Genomic DNA, 23,240 nt, shown 5'->3' with positions numbered 1-23,240 from the left:
TTCAACATGTGATTCATGATAACCCTCAGGTCCTTTTCTACAGTTCTACTACCTACCCAGTTATTCTCCATTTTGTATTTGTACATTTGATTTTTCCTTCCTAAGTATAGTTCTCTTCATTTGTTATCATTGTATTTCACTGTATTGACTTCAGACCAATTTTCCAGTTTATTGAGGATCTTCTGAATTGTAGAGCTGTCCTCCAAAGTGCTTGCAACCCATCCCACCATGGTGTCATTCACAGATTTTATAAGGATCCTCCTCAATCCATTATCCAACTCATTAATGTGAATATTTAATAGTACTGGATCCAGGACATACTCCTGTGGGTTCCCACTAGATACACCCTCTCAATATGACAGGGGACCATTGTTACATAATAGGGTGATAAGTAATAGCCAACATGGATTTCTCATGAACAGACATGTTGCAGTAGGAAGAGGATAGGGATGACCATGCTCTGCCCAAGGGTCCGCCATGAGAAGATGGTCATGGGAACCCCACTCCCTGTCCCTGAACTGTGCAGGGGACACAGAGTATGGGACAGGTTGCTGCAGGAGGCTTTCTAGGAAGCAAATGTAAAATATCCAGTTAGCTGGGACAAAGCCCATCCCAGCATTCTGAAACTTCCACCCCCATGAGACTGAATGATGAGCTAGGCAGCTACATAACACCTTCCCCAGTTCTGACTATTTTGCTAGGTAGCAGGCCCACTTAGAGATTTTGGCCATGTGGTGATGAATGGGACAGTACCTAAGTCCCTCTAAAATCTGTCCCTTTGTGATTAAATATTTAATTTTGCTTATAAAGATCAATTTAAGAGATTAGAAATATTTAAGAAAAAAATGAGAGAGAGCAAGAACATGTTCAGATAGCATTATAACATCAAAAATACAAAATTCTTCATGCTCTCCCAGTGTGATTATTTATAGCAATATTGTACTGAGGGTATTTGTTCTTATTGTGAGTTTTGGTATCATATGATATTAAACTTATCTAATTATGTGAATCTACTTAACTAACAAACAAACAAACAAAGACACAAACTTTTCAGAGAGGAACTGTTGCATCCTTGTGCACCATATCGTAAATTTTAGGTCAGCAGTAACTTTCATGGTGTGATTAACACAATGGAGTCAGGAGATGGCAGCATTGTGTCATTTTTAGATGCTTGCTCTTCAAACTCTGTGATTTGAGAGACCTAAAATGTAAGAATTGCCATACTCCATCAGTTCAGTGGTCTATCTGCAGAAGCCAGAAGATGCTTCAGAAGACGGTACAAGAGTAACCCATGACTATAAGGAAAAATTTTCTCCTATTTGTCAGTTTGTGGTTAACTTAACCCTGAAGAATGAGGGTTTATATTCCTTACATGTTTTTCTAACCTAACATAACTGTGGATGTTTTCATTATCCATGTAAATGTTAATCATTCATTGAATCCTACTCAAGCTTCAGTGATATCTGGTGGCTCATTGAGTTTCACAGCTTTGTTATGTGTTGCGTTTTTTTCTTTTTTCTTTTTTTAAGAGCAACATTCTCTTTTCATTCCTTTAATTGCTTTTTGTTGCCCATTTCTGGACCCTTTCTAGATCTTCTATATCTTTTTTACATATGGGTTCTTACTGAAAATAGTATCTCAGATAATATGAAATTCTCAGCATTTGTTTTCAAATCCATTCCTTTTGTGGCTTAAGATTTCGTTTGCTTTTCTTACTCTTGCTTTTATGAGAGGAACCAAGCATTTAGAGAGAGGATTTTAAAATAGTCTACACGTGTCTTTTTTTGCCTGTAGGCTTACTATACCTAGATGGTATGAGCTGTCCAAAATAAACTGTCCAAAATGATGCCCTCTGTAGTCTTTCTCCTGAGTAGTTATACCAGATTTAGAAGTATGTAATATGTATAAGTAATTCAGATAATTTCTCCCAATACACATTACCTCCCATTGTCAACACTTATCTCATGTTTTGTCATGTTGCCCATTGTTCATTTGAGCCAGATATGTCTATGGTTCAACTTGGAAGTTATGGATTTAGAAAACAACTTCTTCAAAAAAAGTCCATGAAAATCAAGGAAATTTATTCAGACAGGCCTAGTCAGCACATTTCCTGTTTCTACTTGCCCAGAACTTGCCTAAAGCTGCAGGACATGTTGGAAAGTATGTACGCTTGTGTCAATGAGAGACAGTAACCCAACACCCCTAGATAGGGTGACCATATTTCCCAACAAGAAAATGGGACACCCCCGGCCGCTCACCTGAGGGCCCCGCTTTGCTGTTGCCTGGTTGCTGGAACCCTACCTCCCACTGCGTCAGGCTGTTGCCTGGTCGCTGGAACCCTGCAGGCCCCCTCCCTCCTGCAGTCAGGCTGTTACCTGGTCTCTGGAACCCTGCAGAGGGCTCTGAATGCTGGAATGCTGCTCTCCCCTGTCTTGTCTCCCAGCTGCAGGAGGCTAGCATCTCCGCTGGTCCCTTCCACACCGTACCCCACTTTTTTGATAGAAAAGGGCATTTGTCCTATTTGCTCTTGCCAACTGATCAAGGCAGCAAAAACAAATGAGACAACTGTCTCCTTTTGGAAAAAACATGGGGACAGGCAGGACAGGGCTTAAAAAAGGAACTCTCCTGGCCAAAATGTGATGTATTGTCACCCTGCCCCTAGATATGCCTTGGTTTGCTGTCCAAACTCAGAGTAATGTGCAGATTAAAAAGAAAAACTGACAATTTAATACATCTCAGGGCTTTATTAGCCTCATTGCTGCAATTACTGTGTCTCCTAGTGAGAGCAACCACATCTTACAATGGCTGTTATTGCAGCTGCCATTGTCTAAGGCATTTCTATCCTAAGTCATGTCTCTACTTTTACGCAACTCCTTTGTTGTACTACCTTTGGTAAGATTTCCAGCTAAGGGAAAGATTTTCCTGCTGAGATGCGTATGTGGCACATTAAACTAAGGAGTTCTCTGGACTGAAGTGATGACTGGAAATATGGTCATCGACTGCTGATCTAGTCTGTAACTGCAGCCATTTGTGCCTATACATGCCACCTGTGACTGCTTGCACTCTGTAGTCAATCTTACGCTTGTGCTGCAGCAGACATCTGTTGCAGTAAATTTGCAGCCAATGTTCCCAGTGTGTTTCGATAATTGCTGCTGGCAACTGAAGCAGAGGCACTGTGTATAGGAGTAGATATTCCTGCTGGCTTCAATTTAGGCAAGACATGAATCCACAAATGAGTCACCATAGAAACCGCAAAGAAAAGAAGTGAGTCAGTCCTTCGCTGATGATCACCTGCAGGTAATAGAGATGTGCTGGTAATGGGCCCAAATTCACACTTTGACACACAGAGGACCACCCTTACTTAACTAATGCATTCTCTCCTGATCTAGGAACATACTCTACTCCTAAATAATGAAAGGTTACACCTACTCTTCAGCTGCTTTTCCATAAATTACATAAATTACATAAACAAATGAAATTAAATAGCCCATAGAACACCAAATACCCTTGCCCCTCATAAGTCTCATTTGCCCTTGAAAGCTCACCTCCTCAGCAGCCTGAACAAATAAAGGCACCTTACAGTGTAGGAAGGGGAGGAGGTGGAGAGATAGGCGGGGGAACAATCTCCCTTGCCTGATCCCAGGGGCTGTGGCAGCAGCTGCTCTAGCCCCTCTGGGTCCCAATCTCGCCTCTGTCCCCCTGGGTGTGCATACAGTTACTGCCTTCCCATTGGCAGAGGTTTGTCCTGCCCTGTCTGCTTGGACTCTCAGCTCCCAAACAATCAGGTTCTGGACAGCGCATCCTGGCCCCAGCAGCAGAAGGGGAGGATCACACCTCCACCAATGGGGAAACAGTATCTGGAGAGGGGTTGGAGTCTGAGGGGAAGCAGAGCCAAGTGTGGGTGGGAACACAGATGTGGGTGTGGCAACATAGATTAGTCCCAGCTGGGAGATAGCCCTTTTCCCCATGTTCCCAGTCAGAAAGAATTTTCTTTCTTTATTAATGTGAACCCACACTCATCATCATAAAACAATTTTCCTACCAGATGGCTAGGACTTCATGAAATAATCAGCCAAACATAGGATATCACATTGTGGGGGTGTTAGCCCCCCTTTGCTGTCTCACCCTGGAGGTCAACTGATCTGGGCTATTTTAGATCACAGCAGCTGAGGGCTTCTCACACAAAGAATGCTCGACAATCAGCCACTCTCCCTTAAATTAAGGAGCTTCCAGCTCAAGTACCTCTGCAAATCACAACTGTGGCAGGATGGCACAAGAGAGAGGTTGTCTCTAATAGGAAGGTCCCAAAACTTCAGTCTGGAATCTGACATGGAGAACCGGTGACATTGTGCTGCCCCTGCGTAGGAGATGGGACATTGCATTCTACACTCTGAAGCATGTTACTAAACTGCAGAAGATTCAGTATGTGCTTGAGGTGTGAAGATTATTTTCAGTTCATGGTCTTGCAATTACAACAAAAGTAACCTTACTTTTGGTGCTCTTTGATCTGAGGATAGGAAATAAGAAAGGAGAGCAGACCATATATCCTATGTTTGGCTGATTATTTCATGAAGTCCTAGCCATCTGGTAGGAAAATTGTTTTATGATGATGAGTGTGGGTTCACATTAATAAAGAAAGAAAATTCTTTCTGACTGGGAACATGGGGAAAAGGGCTATCTCTGAGCTTCATTTTTCAACAGCCAATGACAAAGATATTACACCAGATTTTGCTGGAGATATGTGCCAGGAGACATAACTGGTTCATATTTATAATATTTAGATTTGCTTCTTTTATCTCTGTCAGGAGAGAGGTTGTTTCCCCATCAGTAAGGGACCAGCATCTGATGTGAAAGCAACAAGGTTTGTAACAGGTATATTAAACTTCTGAAGTGTTTCCATTAAGCAGTTAAACATACCCTATTTGGCTGCTGATGCACATCAGGAAATGGCACTACAGGCTTTATTTTCATTCCAGAAAACCAGGAGGATAAACCAGAAGTTTCTCACCTCCCTCTGTAAATAGTGTGATTCATGTAAATACAAATAGGAACATAGCAACAGACAGCTGCCACATCATTCTGGTTTGGCCATGTGAAAAGCACAAATCTACCATCCCAATTTAAAGTGGTTGCTAACCTAGACAGATAATCTCATATGCAGGATGCTTAAATTATTCTGTCCCTAGAGCTGGTTGATGCTCATTAGCTGCACTTTTGGGGAATCTTGTGCTAGTTCTGTGGATGGCTTCAGACTTCAGGGCTGTTAGTCAGGCATCTTTTCTAGAGTATGTATGGCTTTTTCTTTTAAATATTTTAATAAAAATCATTTAAACACCTAACATACTAAATGTGTCAGGGGCTTGAATAAGATCACTCACAGTACAGGAAAGAGCCAGACAATGACAGCATCTCATAGAGGTAAAGAACTTTTTTATTCTGACCGTCTAATGGAACAGACACCAGTTGATGGCAATGTTACAATGGGAGCTGATGGTATAAAAGGCACTGGAGACCACATTGGATTGGTCCCTAGCTCAATATAGATATACTTTACAATTGAGCTAATGAAATTATTGGAAATGTACAGGAATGATGAACATATTACAAGGGTGCTACAGATGAAAAAGTATTAAGGAGGAATTTGCATAGGGAAGATGTTCAATATAGGAGGAGGGAAAGACTGATAAATATAAAGGGCAACATGAAAGAAGGCATAGAACAGAAGTTGGAGAAGGATACAAAGGTGGCAGTTAGGGAAAGAGTTTGAAAAGCACAAAGTGAGTTTAAGCGGAGAGTAGGAAGTAACTGACAGGGGCGGCTCTACAAATTTGGCCGCCCCAAGCAATCATGCCTGGGAGGCGCCCCCGAGCCGCGGGAGCAGCGGACCTGCGCCGGGCGCATGACTGGGAGGCTGTAACTGAACTGGACATGTACGAAGCAGAGTTATACAGACTGAAAGTGGAGAAACAGAAGCTGAGCTCAATGTACATTGTATTTAGCAGCAGCACTTGGAGTGGACTGAAGGGGCAGCAAGGTGAAAGAGCCAAGGGTCCCCACCAGGAAGAGGCTGCAGTGGTCCAGGCAAGAGATAGAGCTGATGTCCCTTGATTACTCTACTTAGGCATCTTGTGTGCAAGTGTAAATGATATCAGGGGAAATTATGTGTAGCTACTGTCACATCATGCTTCCTGCACTTCGGCTATCCATTTTGCTGGAGCATGGGCCAGATTTCTTTTCAGGAAGCATTATACAGAACAAAACCCAGGACCATTGCATTTACATCCTGAATTAAGGTCGTAATACCTACTAGTTACCTACTAGTAACTGTGAGATGTATCATAGAGTTACTTAGTATACAAATATTTACATTTAATACAAAGTATTTTGAAACTAAGCTATAGTCCAGCTGCTTTAGATAAGAATTGTAAGGGCTGCCATACTGCGTCAGACCATGGTCCATCTTACCCTGTATCCTGTCTCTGACAGTGGGCCATACCGGAATTTCGGAGGGAGTGTACAGAACAATGCAATTATAAAGTGATACACCCCGTCTTCCACACCTGGCTTCTGATAGTCAGAGGTTTAGGGTCACACTGAGCATGGGGTTGCATCCTTGACCATCTTGGCTAATTGCCATTGATGGATATATCCTTCATAAACTTATCCAGTTCTTTCTTGAATTCAGTTATATGCTTGGTTTTCACAACATCTCCTGGAAATTAGTTCCACAGGTTAGGTATGCATTGTGTGAAAAAGTATTTCCTTTTGTTTGTATTAAACCTGCTGCCTATTAATTTAACTGAGTAATCCCTGGTTTTTGTATTGTGTGAAAGAGTAAATAACACTCTTCTATTCACTTTCTCTATATCATTTATGATTTTATCGACCTCTATCATATCCCCCCTTTAGGGTCATCTCTTTTCTAAGATGAACAACCCCAATATTTTTAGTCTTTCCTCATATGGAAGCCACTCCATACCTTTAATCCTCATTGTTGTCCTTCTCTGAACCTTTTTATAGGTTCATATAGTGGCATTATGATATTTTCTGTCAGATTTTCTATTCCTTTCCTAACAGATCCTAACATTCCGTTAGTCTTTTTGAACGCTGCTGCTCATTGAGAAGAAGTTTCCAGAGAACTATCCACAGTGACTCCAAGATCTCCTTCTTGGGTGACAACAGTTAATTTAGAACCCACCATTGTATATGTCAGGGGTCGGCAGCCTTTCAGAAGTGGTGTGCTGAGTCTTCATTTATTCACTCTAATTTAAGGTTTTGTGTGCCAGTGATACATTTTAACATTTTTAGAAGGTCTCTTTCTATAAGGCTATAATATATAACTAAACTATTGTTGTATGTAAAATAAATAAGGTTTTTAAAATGTTTAAGAAACTTAAATTAAAATGCAGAGCCTCCTGGACCGGTGGCCAGGACCTGGGCAGTATGAGTGCCACTGAAAATCAGTTTGTGTGCCGCCTTCGGCACACGTGCCATAGGTTGCCTACCCCTGGTATATGTATAGTTGGGCTTATTTTTTCCAGTGCATTACTTTGCACTTATCAACGTTGAGTTGAATCTGTCGTTTTGTTGCCCAGTTTTGTGAGATCCCTCTGTTACTCCTTGCAGTCTGTTTTGGATTTAACAATCTTGAATAATTTTGTATCATCTGCAGACTTTGCCATTTCACTGTTCACCTCCTTTTTCTAGACCATTAATGAATATGTTGAATAGCACATGTCTCAGTACAGACCCCTGGGGTCCCCACATTCATCTCTCCCCACTGTGAAAGGTGTCCATTTATTCCTACCCTTTGTTTCCTATTTTTCAGCCAGTTCTCTCTTATCACATGGCTTCTCAGTTTCCTTAACAGCCTTTGGTGAGGGACCTTGTCAAAGGCTTTCTGAAAATCCACGTATACTATATCACCTGGACCACTCTTATCCATGGACTTGTAGACTCTCTCAGAGAGTTCTAATAGATTGGTGAGGCATGATTGCCCTTTATCAAAGCTATCTCAACTCTTCCCTACAAATCATGTTTATCTGTGAATGTTCTTTCTCACTGCCCAGAGCTAGAGTGGTAACTCTTAGGCGGAGCTTGGTACTGAAACAATCTTGTGCAGCTAAAGGGGGGGTAAGAGGCTCCAAAAGATCCAAGCAAAGGCTTAAATTAATAAGGAGAGGAGAAAGGGGCCTATCAGGTCCTACCACTCTCCCTCTGGCTGGCCAATGGGAGGCAGAGACCACTGTGTTCCCCAACAGGTGCTCCTCCCTCCTACTGGGGCTGCCCACCACATTGTGAGTGTAGGTTTTCCACCCAGTGAGATGATGAGCATATGGCAATTGAGCAATCTGGTAATGGATTCCCTCTGGAGCAGCATGACCTGTAATACTTAAGAGAGACAGGCTTTCACTCAGGAGAAGGCAGGTTAGGAGAAGTGTGCCATCAGCTGTTACCAGGGCAGGTCATAGGAGGATCTTGGCTGAAAGAATGTGAGCTGGTTCAGCACCATTCCTGTAGCTGCAGAGGAACACCCATCTAACTTAGCTTGTAGTGAAGTGTAAGATTAGATTAAATTAACTATGTATGTAGGCCACTTATTGTTTTAGAATATTTTTTTCCTAGTGCTTTGTTCCCCCATATGAAGATTGCAGGAGTTGTGTGTTCTGTGCATATATAGACAAACAGCTTTACACAAATGTGTGTGTGGTTAACACTGAACCAGGGGTGGCTCTAGAAATTCCGCCGCCCCCTAGGGCGGCGGCGCGCTCGCGCTCGCCGCCGCCCCCCCCCCGCGGCGGGCTGGGGAAGAAGTGGCGCGGACGGTCCGCGGCTCGGTGGAGGATCATCCGTAGGCGGGAGCCCGCGGAGCTCCGTCTGAGCGCGGGACGCCGCCGCGCCCAGTCATGCCTGCCTGCGGGAGCAGGGAGCTCGGAGAGAAGAGTGGGACGCGCCCGCGCCTGCGCCCTCCGCAGCTCCAGGCTCTCCCCCAGACCTCCTCCAGTGGGACCTGCGGCAGGACTGCGGAAGGATGCCGCCCACCCGCCGCCCCTGCCGCTTGGGCTGGGCTGGGGCTGCGCGCCTGGAGCTGGCCCTGCACTGAACCATCTAATTCAGTCAAGCAAGACAAAGCACATTTTTCTATTTTTAACAAGATTGTAAATGGCATAACTAAAATGAGTAGTAAACAGAGTACAATATATAGAAAGTATTCAGAAGCTCTTGAGCAAAGCCTTCATCATTCTGCTGCATAAATATGTAAATTAAAATTCCAAAATAGCGAATTCAATTTTTTTTGCTATGATTATTTGAAGTTTTGAATTGTTTAATATTCATAATTACTCATTGTTGAATCTGCTCATTTTCAGATTTCAATCACAGTCATTTTCTGCATTATATCTAGAAACAGTAGTGGTTAGACTTCAGTGGGAAAAGTAATGATTTCTTCTTGAAGGTAAGAATGGATTCACCTATTGCCATATATAAGCCACATCACCATTTCTCCTTTGAAATTTTATTAGCATGCTCAACTCCTCTTAGAAGTGTAATTTGCAGTGATCATGAGTGATTGACATAGATCCACAAAGACGCAATACAAAAATCTATGAATATAAATCACATTCAGCTCTATCAGTGATACTTTGTCCCTAGCAGAGCTTCTGTCTACAGCAGGGGTTCTCACAACAAATGTTTTGCTGGTGGCCGCATTGACACTTTTTTCTAAAATTATTTATTTTTCTTAAAGTTAATAAAGTAATATATACATATATACATCCAAATCATTGTAATTTATTTATGTAAAGTTTGGTTTTTTGTTTTTTTTTTGCAGACTCAATAATAAAAATAGTACACAGGTATCTCTATGCTTTACTGGACCTAACAGATTAGAAACATAAAGTGCTTTGCATGTTCTTGTCTTCATTTTTATTCTTTCTTTGGCTTTTTTGGTAAAAGTGGTTGTCTGTACAACAATTCTGAAGTAAATTTAAAAGTGCTTTGACATAATAGAAGTCCAAATAATAATGAAAAAAAACATATCTGAAAACATTTTATTTCAGAAGCAGACAAAAATCAATCCAGTTTAGTAATAATGATGATAATAACAATAAACACAATCCTATTATATTGTATGTTAGAGATACAGTGTGATAATAAAAGGTCTGGGTTATACACATCCATTGTGTGGATCAGATTACTTGCAAAAATGCAGCAGCTCTTTGAAAGGAAAGTTGGCAGGATATCAACTCTCCTGTGAAATTAGAAGAGAATCTTCGAGGCCAGCATCAGTGAAGGTGTTTTGGTTCTTGTTTTTCATAAAATGAAGTGCACTGAATGCCCTCTCACACAGCACAGTAGTAAAAAACAGGGACAAGAAAAGCAAAGTAACTTTAGCTAGGGGCTTCTAAGTGTCCTCAGACAGGTACCCGTTACTCCAGAACTCCTGTATTGTAACACTAGGTTGACTGAAGTATGTTTTCATTCTTGAATCATTGCACATTTTCAGCATGAGGAACTTGAGATTCCTTAAATCCAAAGAGTCAAAGGAAGCTAATCTGTCTTGCAAGGTGGTAGTTTGCAGCCAAAAAAGCCTAACCAGAATTGTTGAATGGATCAGTCGCAAAGATGTACTGATGGAAAAAATTTCCCTCACTGAAACAATTTTCAAGATCCTCCGAGAGGATACTCAGGTATTCAGGTACAGCTAAGCCAACTTTTTGCTGCTCATTCTGATCCTGACAGCTGAGAAACTGGTAAAAAACTGAAAAGTCCCATTCCTCCTGTAGGTGATGGATGATGTCAGTGATTGTCATTCTAAATGTATTAATTATTTCAACGCTATCAAATATTGTTAGCTGAGGTTTCTGAAGCTCCAGGTTCAAGGAAGCAAGCTGTGGTAAAAACTCTTCCAAAAAGAACAGGCAACCATGTACTTCTGGATTTTGTAGCTTTTGGGACAGTTCCGGTGAAACTTTACTCAAAACCTCAATGAGCTCTTCTCAGAGCTCAAACAGCCTCTGTAGACTGTCATTAAAACTAAGCCAGCAGACTGGGCTTTAATGCAGCAGCACCTTATGTGTCTCATAGCCCATTTCACACAGAATTGCAAATCTCCCTTTATTGACACTCCTGATGTTGACAGCATTGATGCATTTTTTCACTATGGATTCAACCTCATCCATACTTTTCATTGAAGCTTTGCTGGTGGGCAAAACAGTGAAACAAGAACAGTTTCTGAGGGTACGTCTACACTACGGGATTATTCCGAATTTACATAAACCGGTTTTGCAAAACAGATTGTATAAAATCGAGTGCGCGCGGCCACACTAAACACATTAAATCGGTGGTGTGCGTCCATGGTCCGAGGCTAGCGTCGATTTCTGGAGCGTTGCACTGTGGGTAGCTATCCCGTAGCTATCCCATAGTTCCCGCAGCCTCCCCCGCCCCTTGGCATTTCCGGGTTGAGATCCCAGTGCCTGATGGGGCAAAAATCATTGTCGCGGTGGTTCTGGGTACAGCCTCACCCTCCCTCCTGAGCAGCAGACAACCGTTTCGCGCCTTTTTTGCTTGGTGAACTGTGCAGACGCCATAGCACAGCAAGCATGGACCCTGCTCAGCTCCATACCGCAATCGTGAATGTTTTAAACACCTCGCACACTCTCGTGCAGTCTATGGTGAACCAGGACCTTCAAACCGAGGCGAGGAGGAGGCGGATACGGCAGCGCGGCGATGACAGTGATGAGGACGTAGACACAGAATTCTCTCAAACCGCGGGCCCCTGCGCTTTGGAGATCCTGATGGTAATGGGGCAGATTCTATCCATTGAACACCGATTTTGGGCCCAGGAAACAAGCACTGACTGGTGGGACCGCATTGTGTTGCAGGTGTGGGACGATTCCCAGTGGCTGCGAAACTTTCGCATGCGTAAGGGCACTTTCATGGAACTTTGTGACTTGCTTGCCCCTGCCCTGAAACGCCATAATACCAAGATGAGAGCAGCCCTCACAGTAGAGAAGCGAGTGGCGATAGCCCTGTGGAAGCTTGCAAAGCCAGACAGCTACCGGTCAGTCGGGAATCAATTTGGAGTTGGAAAATCTACTGTGGGGGCTGCTGTGATGCAAGTAGCCAAAGCAATCACTAAGCTGCTGCTACGAAAGGTTGTGACTCTGGGAAACGTGCAGGCCATAGTGGATGGCTTTGCTGCACTGGGATTCCCTAACTGTGGGGGGGCGATAGATGGAACCCATATCCCTATCTTGGCACCGCAGCGCCAGGGCACCCAGTATGTAAACCGGAAGGGGTACTTTTCAATGGTGCTGCAAGCACTGGTAGATCACAAGGGACGTTTCACAAACATCCACGTGGGATGGCCAGGGAGGGTTCATGACGCTCGCGTCTTCAGAAGCACTACTCTGTTTAAACGGCTGCAGCAAGGGAATTACTTCCCAGACCAGAAAATAACAGTTGGGGATGTTGAAATGCCTGTCGTTATCCTGGGGGACCCAGCCTACCCCTTGATGCCATGGCTCATGAAGCCATACACAGGCAGCCTGGACAGTGGTCAGGATCTGTTCAATTACAGGCTGAGCAAGTGCAGAATGGTGGTGGAATGTGCATTTGGCCGTTTAAAGGCGCGCTGGCGGATATTACTGACTCACTCAGACCTCAGCCAAACCAATGTCCCCTATGTTATTACTGCTTGCTGTATTCTCCACAATCTCTGTGAGAGTAAGGGGGAGACCTTTATGGCGGGGTGGGAGGCTGAGGCAAATCACCTGGCCGCTGATTACGCGCAGCCAGACACCAGGAAGATTAGAAGAGCACACCAGGAAGCGGTGCGCATCAGAGAAGCTTTGAAAACAAGCTTCATCAATGGCCAGGGTACAGTGTGACTGCTGTGTTTGTTGATGAACACCCAACCCCCTTGATTGACTCAGTCCCTGTAAGCAACTCCCCCTCCCCCTTCGAGTACAGCTTACTTATGCAAATAAAGTCACTCTCATTTAAAAAGCATGAATTCTTTATTAATTCATTATAAAAAGAGGGAGAGAAGTAAGGGTGTGGTTTGGGAGGAGGATAGGAGGGATGGAGAAGGCCATTAAAAAAAATTCACAGTAACGACAGCCTTCTGGTTGGGCTGTCCACGGGGGTGGAGTGGGCGGGTGCACGGAGCCTCCCCCCACGCGTTCTTACACGTCTGGGTGAGGAGGATGTGGAACATGGTGAGGGTTGAGGGTGGTTATACAGGGGCTGCAGCGGCACCCTGTGATCCTGCTGCTGTTCCTGAAGCTCCACCAGACGCCGGAGCATGTCAGTTTGATCACGCAGCAGCCCCAGAGTTGCATCCCGCCACTGCTGATCTTCCTGCCGCCACCGCTGATTTTCCTGCCAGTCTTCCTGCCGCCACCTCTCATCTTGGTTGTCCCTCCTGTCCTCACGTTCATCCCTCCTGTCCTCACGTTCACTGGCCTCTTTCCTGTAATTTGATACCACGTCCTTCCACTCATTCAGATGAGCTCTTTCATTGCGTGTAACTTCCATAATATCTGAGAACATCTCATCTCGCGTCTTCTTTTTCCTCTGCCTTATCTGTGCTAGCCTTTGGGATGGAGGAGGGATGGTTGAAAAAATTGCAGCTGCATGAGGGAGATAAATATTTAGAAAGATGCATTTTACAGAACAATGGTTATACTCTTTCACAGTGAACAGCACTATTCACCTAGCACATGTGATTTCCCTACAAGGTCGCATTTTTCATCTTAATAGTGAGTGCTTGCAGCCCTGGAGTTACAGATCTCACAGACACAGGTCCAGGCATCAGAATTCAGCTTGCATGCGGCCATGGTAAGCCACTGTCTTTCGACTTCTGTAGTGATTTACCCCTCCCCCCCATGGCTAATACCACGCTAGCTCCCTGCTAATCAACAACCTTCCCACCCCCACACCCACTGCGTGTTTGGTAGCTTGGGGAAGATCGCCGGTGACCAAACACAAAAAAGATCATCGGCATTTCACTCCTCCCCTCCCCCCCGCTTCGCTACGTGCAGGAAAGGGTTTTTTTTAAGCTGCTGCAGTCCACGAACCCAGTAGTAAAATGGCCACCCCCCTTACTTAAATTCCTGATTTTTTAACCAGGTTATCCTGAACGATATCACTTTGCTGAGGATAACACAACAAGATAAAGAGCGGATGCTTCTTGAATGCCAGCAGTCACCGGGACCATACGCTGCTATGCTTTGCCACGCAATGATACCTGATTACTTGCTACATGCATGGCGTGGTAAAGTGTCCTACCATGGTGGGCGGAACAAGGCTGCCTTGCCCAGAAACCTTCTGCAAAGGCTTCTGGAGTACCTACAGGAGCGCTTCATCGAGATGTCCCTGGAGGATTTCCTCTCAATCCCTGGACATGTTAACAAACTTTTCTAAGTAACTATACTGTCTGCGAATGCATCCCAAGTCCTCAGGGCAAATCAATCATTAAAAAAGGCTTGCTTAAAAAACAATGTTTGCTATTTGCAAAGGTACACTCACCAGAGCTCCCTTCCATGGCGTCATTGTCTGGGATAGTTGCTTGTGAGGGCTGGGAGGAGGGTAATTCCGTCAGGGTGATAAAAAGCTCCTGGCTGCTGGGGCTCACGGAGTGCTGTGTGCTCTCTGCTAGGTCGTCCTCCTCTTCTTCATCTTCATCTTCCCCGTCTGCATAATCCTCAGCCATGGCAGAGATTACAACCCCCACCTCAGAATCCACGACAGGGGTGGGGTACTTGTGGCGCAGCCCCCTAAAATTGCATGCAGCTCAGCATAGAAGTGGCATGTTTTTCGACCTGCCCCAGACCTTCCGTTTGCTTCTTTGGTTTTCTGGTAGGCTTGTCTGAGCTCCTTAACTTTCACTCTGCACTGCACTGAGTCCCTGCTGTGGCCTTTATCCGTCATAGCCTTAGAAATTCTTTCAAATACTTTTTCATTTCGTCTTTTGGAATGCAGTTCTGTTAGCACTGAATCCTCTCCCCATATAGCGATCAGATCCAGTACCTCCCGTGCAGTCCATGCTGGGGCTCTTTTTCGATTCTCAGGAGACTGAATTGTTACCTGTGCTGATGAGCTCTCCACGCTGGGGAAGCAGGAAATGAATTTCAAAAGTTTGCGGGGCTTTTCCTGTCTACCTGGCCAGTGCATCCGAGTTCAGAATGCTGTCCAGAGCGGTCAGTGGTGCACTGTGGGATACCGCCCGGAGGCCAATACCATCGATTTGCGGCCACACTAACCCTATTCCGATATGTTAATACCGATATTAGCGCTACTCCTCTCGTCGGGGAGGAGTACAGAAACCGATTTAAAGAGCCATTAAAATCGATATAAGGTGTCTCCTAGTGTGGACGGTTGTGGCGTTAAATCGGTTTTACGCTCCTAAAACTGATTTAAACGCCTAGTGTAGACCAGGCTTGAGTGCACCTTGGAAGCAGTTCAGCACTTCTACTTGTGCATAGCTGCTGCCCCATCAGCTGTCAAACCACAGAGACTGTCAAAGCTAACAGGGCACTCCTGCATTCTTGCCTGAACACATTCAAAAATGTATTTGCCAATAAGCCTATCTCTGAGGCTCACCTGACATAAAACACCTCCAGAAAAACAATGGCAATCACAGTCCGAAAAGTGAACACACATGATTCCCTTGGGATTCCTCGTGACATCAAGGCTCTCATCCAAGCACAGACTGTAGAAAGGGCTTGCTGTGACTTTTCCAGTTATTTCATTCTGTAGAAAAATTTCCAGATCTCTTGTGGTCCTCTGTAATGTGTCATTGCTCAGTTATATCTCTCTGAAAAGCTTACCTTCTGGTTCTACAGCCAGAAGAATTTTCCTCAGGAGTTCTCCATCACTGAATAGTTTTCTTGCTTGCCCCCAAAAGTAGTGCAACTTTAAAAGTAGCCACTCAAATCTGATTCACTTTATTAAAAAAAAATCTTTGAGCCGCTGCTGTTGTCTTTCAAAGTAGGTTTTTGCATCATGTAACAGCTTGCACCTCTGAAACTCATTGTGGTAATTCTCTTCAATTGAGTGCTATAGTGACATGGTAGTGCATACATTCTGATTTGATGAATTTCTCTCTTACAAACAGCACACACTGCAACTTGCTCGGAAATGGAATCAGATGGCTTCAGAAACGCAAGAAACTGCATTTCCCACTGGTCTTGAAATGTTCATTTTTCTTCCTTCCATGTTCTGCTTTTCTTAGTCGGACGTGGCTCCTGTGGGACCATCTCTGTATCACATACAGGGGCACTATCTGGCACTGTTTTTTTTAAATACTTTCTGATATCCATTCGTGTCTTTAATTCTTTTGCCTTCTGCCACAAACAATCTCAGCCTACCAATGAGGTTGACCAATAGCTGCTTACAGAGCTACAGTAGTGGGAGATGTAAACATAGTGTGTATATGTTTTGTGATTTTAAAGGAATCCATATCTACATAATACAGCTCTGCCTGTACTTTAGTAACATTTAGAAGAGAACAAGTCTGCATTGTGATTTATGGCGTTTACTTTAAAACTTTACATCTCAGCGATTGTTGGGGTGCTCTGGTGCATAGGAGTATTTTGACTTCTATATTTGAGGGAGCAGGGCGATGTGGATTTAACCAGGACCGAACAGGGCCTTATGGGTGGGTGATATGGACAACCGCCCACAGTGCTGTGGTGGGGGGAGCGCCATGGACAAGAGGCAAGGAGTGGGGCAGGCCAGGGGTGTGAGACCATGGAAGGGAGCTTGGGACAATGTGGGGGAGGCAGCAGGGCCCATGAGTGATAGGGTGGTGGGTGGGGAGCCTGGAAAGTGGTATTTGTATCTTTTTAAATATCACTTTTCACAGCAAGTCATGGCAAATTAGACCTGGATGGAGGGGTGGGGAGTGAGACACCAGGGATGATGGATGGGGGGGTGTCACCGCCACGTGGTTGGGGCTGATGGTCAGCTCCCTGGGCCAGCACCTGCAGGATTCCAAGGTCAGTGCCCACTGTCATGCAGCTGGGGGTCAGCACCCGGGGCCAGCGCTTGGGGTCTGAGCTTGCTGTCACACGACTGGGGCCAAAGGTCGGTGCCCAGAGTCTGCACCCGCTAGAGCACGCAGCCAGCACTGGAGATTTGCACCCGGGGCTGGTGGCCAGGGATCAGTGCCCAAGGTCGGCGCCCACTGCTGCATGGATAGGGCTGAGGATCGGTGCCCGCTGCCATGTCTGCGCTTGGTGTCTGCGCCTGCTGTTGCACAACCAGGGCCAGAGGTTGGTGTCTAGGGCCAGACCCACCAGAACCTGCTGTCCCGTGACCAGGGCTAAGGGTCGGCACACAGGGCCAGTACCCCCTGGACTGTAGCCCGCAGCTGGCACCGGAGATCTGCACCTGGCCAGAGTTGTCATCCACCAGAGCCCAGAGTTGGCACCTGCCGGAGCCCAGAGTAGGCACCCAGGGCCAGCAGCCAGTGTGGTGAGTTGGAGTGTGCCGCTGGGGTTGGGGATTTGCACCTGCTGCTGCTCGGCCGGGGCTAGGGGTCTGAGTACATGGCTGGGTGTTGGTGCACTGCGTGGCCACAGCCAGGGATTGGAGACCCCCACTGCCACCATCACATGATCAGGGGCTGGAGCCTGAAGCCCAGTGGCCAAAGGCTGAGGCTGCATGGCCAGAGGTTGAGGTCAGCGCTGGAAATCCCTTGGCCAGAGCTCTGTGTTGGCACCCAAAGCCCTAGGGCTGGAGCACTGTCCGCAGCCAGGCTCCCTAAGTCCCTGCTGCTCAACCACCCCAGGGCTGAACCCCACGTCCCAAAGTCCCTCCACCCCTAGTAGAAAACTCACCTTGGTCCTTCAGTGTTGTGTGTCCCACCTGTCTCTCCAGAGAAGTGGTGCGGCGCATCCAGGAGCAACAGGGAGGGTGGGAAGGGGCTGATGATTACCCCACCACCACTACCCAGGAGGCTGCCATGGCTGCAGGGGAACTCCTGGTGGTCACATGCGGCCACGGTGGCCACATTTGAGAAATGGTGGTTTACAGCATATAGAGGTGCTGAGACATAAAAGGATGTTTTGTGGTTGGCTGGATGCTTAGTGGGAGAACTGTCACTTGAAAGAATTTTTGGACCACTCTTGTATCTTTTGTTTCCCAGTCTATGGATTTCTGGCATGTTGTGGAGACAATAATGTTGATATCAAATGAGCAAGACAACAACTACTCATTACATGTGTAACCCTTCTGCCCCTCTGAGTTGGCAGCAACAAGGGCCGGGTTCAGTATCCAGGGGTTCTGTTTCAATAACACAATGCAAAACCGGCTCGAGCCCCCACCCAGTGACCTGGGACAATTACCTACCATCCCCCCGGGCGCCTCTAGGAGGCAATACTTCCCCACTTGCAAGCACAGAGTCCGAGTGTAGCAAAATCCTTTTAATAAAGGAGGGAAACAATGTGGCATCACGTTGGAGAGACACCACAAACAGGACTATACACAAACCATAAACAAAAAACCCACCTCCAACTACATTTGGCACTGTCCTTTCCCCCTTAGGGTCTTAAGTCCAATCACCCCAAAGTCCAACAACCCAAGAGTCTCTGTCTCTGGTCAGTGCCACCCCAGAGTTCAAAAGTTTATCTGCAGAGTTTTACGCCCCCAGCCTGGGTGGAAATGGGGGGGGCACATGCAGGGTGTTAAGGGACACCTTACGTTGGCCAGGGCCGACTGCCCCGCTTCTCCGTGGAGTTCTGCTGTAGCCTTCACCACGACTGGCTCCACTCCATCAGCTGTGCCGCTCCTCCAGCCAACCCGTGAACCGCATCAGCCGTCCACGCAAACCGCTCCACACTGCTCACTGTTCCACAGGCTGCGCCAACGTGCTGCAGACTGCTCTGCTCTGCCAGCTGCTTAGCGATCGATCTTCAGGCTCCCCCACTCAGTGATCTCAGCTCAGTAAGCTTAGCTCTTTTAGTGATTTCCGCTCTTAGTGGTTTCAACTTGTAGTAGAGAAGCCCCAGTGCCACCTTGGCCCAACGTGAATTCAGGTCAGCAGCCTCCAGATGGACTCCTAAAGGATTTAAAATTAGCTCTGCTCTTTAACAGTGGAGAGAGGAGGATGTACAATTGGCGTTCCAGGCCCTCAAAAGGGGCCCATACCATCAGGTACACACACCAGTCCCCAGCCGCTCTCCCTTCACTGGGTTTTGGAACCCATGTCCCTTGTACTATTTAATGTAGGTTGAGTCATTTCTGTCATAAAGCAGTCTCATAGTTCCTTATTTACATAATTAAGGTAACAGCCTTTTTTTTCCTTCCTGCCCCAATAACAAAGAAATTGGGGATTCCACAGTGTGAAAATAACCATCCCATGCTGCTGTGTGTTATGCTAAGTGGAGTGGGTTTACCAATGCAAATGCACATTCCTAAAATTCCTTTGCCCACTCCTCATAATGTACCACCAGATGTCAGGGTAGATTTCATCCTGACTCTGCTTACACATGGGAATATGTTGTAAACAATCTATACAGGGCAGTGAAAATTTAGCATTGTACTAAGAGGAGACAAATCAATCACATCATATTCAAAGTAGTTAGAAGGGAAAGAGTTATTAATTTGTTTGTAGGTGGTGGAAAATCCCACTCAGGACTCTGTTAGTAACAACCATTTGTTAGGAACAGTGTGTGAGAGAATTTAGATATACTTCATAATACAGATACATTAACTGCAGTGTAGTTATCTTATAAAAACACCATAGCTGCCTTATGGCTCTAACTATTTTCATGTACACAGGACTCTGTGAGCATTGACATCAGTCAGAGTCAAAGATAAAAGGTTGGTGAAAAAAACCCTCACCCTTGTTCCGATCATCTCTGGATCTATAAAGCGGTGACATCTTGTGCCAAGAGGCAAGTGCTGTGTTTTAAGGGTTGTTTTTTTTTTGGCACTCGTCCTCTTCTCCAGGGCACAGAAGTGGGAGCAGAGTCTGTCTTCTGAAGGTCCTGAATATATGAGCAAACAAATACACCCTGGGTCCAGTGTCGTCAAAGACCCAGAGCTCGTCTTGTCTCTCCAGCAGCTCTTTGCATAGGGATGGATTCTCATGGTCAGTGGCCAATTGCCTCTCCAGCTCCATTACCACCTTACTTTGGTGCAATCTTTGTGCTTCTGGCTGTCTCCTAAGTCACTATAGCAGTGGGAGCGATGAAATCCACTGGCAGGAATGACAGGATAAGGACTAACCAGGATGGAGACAGCACCTCAGGGGCTATCTCCTCCCTTTAGAGCGTGTTGCTCTGTTTCCTTCTGCTCCAAGGATGCCCCCCGACCCCATGTAAATAGGAACAGAGGTGTGACCTGCAACTACAGCTCCAAGTTTAAAAGGACCCAAGGGCTGTAAAAATTGCACTGGGTGTAGTTGATTCTCCTCAGGGGTTCTGCCCATGAAAAAAACTAAGATCTCCCCCCAACTGAAAGAGTAAATAACACTTTTCTATTCACTTTCCCCCCAACTGAGGAGAGGAAAAAACATTGAGTGTCATCAGGCACTGTCTAGAAGAACTCTGCCTGGATGTGTGCTCTAAAAATGGCAAGGAATAGGCCTCAAAATCACATAAAACTTGCCTCCTTCCCCTGCTCTCCCCCCGCCACCTCCAAGTATATCTTTCTAGACTGAGAAATGGCAGTTTTGGCTAGTTATATACCTGTTCCTACTCATGTGCAGGAGGAGATCTCTGTACTATGTGGGGCTGGAACAGGATGTGCATAAATAAAAAGTAAGGTGAGGGGTAAAGTGCAGCAAAAACATTAATAAAAGACTGTAGAGGAGGCAGAAAAAGAACTGCAAAGCTGGTGTGCTGCGGTCCTCTTCTCACACAAAAAGGGCAGGTGTCGGAGGACGCAGTGAACTGTACTAAAAGCACACCTGTGTTCACTGCTCCATGAAGGAGTCATCAATCCATACCCCTGGCAGGCTGTGAAACCAAGGTCAAAGGCAGGCTGGCCCACAGGGGAGCTTTGTCTTAGGAATTTGCAACTGGTCCCTCCACTTGGTATGAGTGTGGGACATGAGGGCAAGAAAATGGGCAGTATGGAGCACAGGCATGTACAGCTGTTCCTGAGGTGCAGTTTGTAGGCAGACCAGCTGAATGTCATTAAGCTGGTTCAGATGGTGTGTGCCTGAGGCAGCAGGGATGGCTTATAGGGTAGGGGCTTAACATTAAGCTCTGGAGGACCAGGAGATACAAGCAGGTGGAGACCACCATCCTGCAGGGCCTGCTTGAGAAAATCAAGAGAGAAAGGGGAAATGCCAGTTTTTACCCCCTGGAGCACACAGTGGGGGACACAAGGGTGAGCAACCCTGTGCACTGTTCTTCTCCCCTCTGATGACTCTACATGAGTAGGTACAGGTATATGACTTACAACTATAGCGCCAAGTCTTAAAGGACCCAAGGGCACCCTGGGACACACACACATGCCCCTGCTGCTAATGTATACTTTAATTGTAATTTAATGAAAATTATGCAGACTCAAGAAATAAGCCAATGTTCATATTAACAGAGCTTTTCTACATGCAAGGAAAACAGTATTTTACTTGCTGCTAATGCATAAGAAAATAAATCTATGGTTCATTTTTATGATGATTTTCTTAATCCTACAAGTCTGAGGAAAATTGTATCACTACTAGTATGGACAATCCTGTGTGGTAGATTCCACTTCTCTTTCTCTCTACTTCAATTCTTTCCAAATAGGTATAATGAAATTGAGGCAATTACTGCAGCCCTTAATCAGCCATTACTCTGGCAAAATCACCACTAAAATATGGGTTTTATCACAGCAAGACATAAGTATAGAAAATTGGATTTTGGCCCTATATTATTCTTGAATACAACTGCTACAATATGGGAAGCAGACCCAGATATAGATGATATAAATCAGACATGCAAATTGTCCAGAAAATTTACCAACACAGATATTACTACTGTTTGATGTTGATGGAGTAGAAGTAGTGCCGTGTTACTCACCTGTTCAAAATAATAAGTGAGTCTGGGTAAGCGGGTGAGTGCAAAGCCAACATACATGTATTGCAACAACTGTGTATTTGAGAGCAGTTGTAGATGTGGATGGATGAGTGGATCAGTCAGGAAGTGTGCACAGACATATATAGTGCAATTGCAGATGTAGGCAAATGGATCAACCAGGCATTATATAGAAACAAGGATCAACTTTAAAATACAATACATGGTTCCTACTGAATAAGAAGTTTGTCTGAAAACAAGATGAAAGAGGAGCACACTGTTGATACGGTAAAGCAGTTTTTTTTTAAAATTTTATTTTAAAGGTCTTCCTTCCTTCCTTCACTTTAGTCACCTGATCAGTTCTGAAGGTGGATATACATTCACCTGGTACAGTGGTTATCTTGTTATTAGCTTTGTCAATTTTTATGAGTTAAAGAAATGCATTTGTTCCAGACTTTCTGTTGATTGACAAACTGTGGGAGCAAGGGGCACAGTACATGTGGGCAGCTAGAAATATGGCTCTTTTTTACATTTTGTGAAATAATAATGTATATGTGGGTGTTCATTTCTGGGTACAATCTGCAGGGTATGAGAAGCAAATGCTCAAGGTAGCACTGCCTGGAATAAATGTCTTATTTTTGTATTCACATGTCAATTTCCAATATTGAATATTAATTTTTAATTTTGTATGTCTAGATTTCGAATGCTTAAAATTAATTACATTTTAAAACAAAAGGCTTATGGTTTTAAAGGGATATGTTCACACACACACACACACACACACACACACACACATATATATATATATATATATATATATATATATATATTATGGAGTCAAGTTTTAGTCTTCTGTTACTATATGTTCACACATATGTTACTATATGTTCACACACACACACACACACATATATATATATATATATATACACACACACACATATATATATATATATATATATATATATACACACACACACATATATATATATATATATATATATATATATATATATATATATATATATATATATATATATATATATATATATATGTGTGTGTGTGTGTGTGTGTGAACATATAGTAACATATAGTAACAGAAGACTAAAACTTGACTCCATAAAAAATTGTCCCCTCACTGATCCTATATAAAATGAATTGTTTAAAAGTGTTATTTTGTTAAATGTATACTGAGTTACATGGTGCAGGATCATGTCTTGCTGTCTC

General features: G+C 44.7%; 1 pseudogene; it reads right to left on the bottom strand.

Annotated features, from left to right (window-relative positions):
* Positions 1-10,192: 10,192 nt before the first annotated feature.
* LOC120406863 lies at positions 10,193-22,076 on the bottom strand (annotated as a pseudogene).
* Positions 22,077-23,240: the final 1,164 nt, after the last annotated feature.

This window comes from Mauremys reevesii, linkage group 5 (genome assembly GCF_016161935.1).
Source record: "Mauremys reevesii isolate NIE-2019 linkage group 5, ASM1616193v1, whole genome shotgun sequence".
Classification (NCBI taxonomy): domain Eukaryota; kingdom Metazoa; phylum Chordata; order Testudines; family Geoemydidae; genus Mauremys; species Mauremys reevesii.
This window is presented reverse-complemented; position numbering and strand designations above follow the sequence as displayed.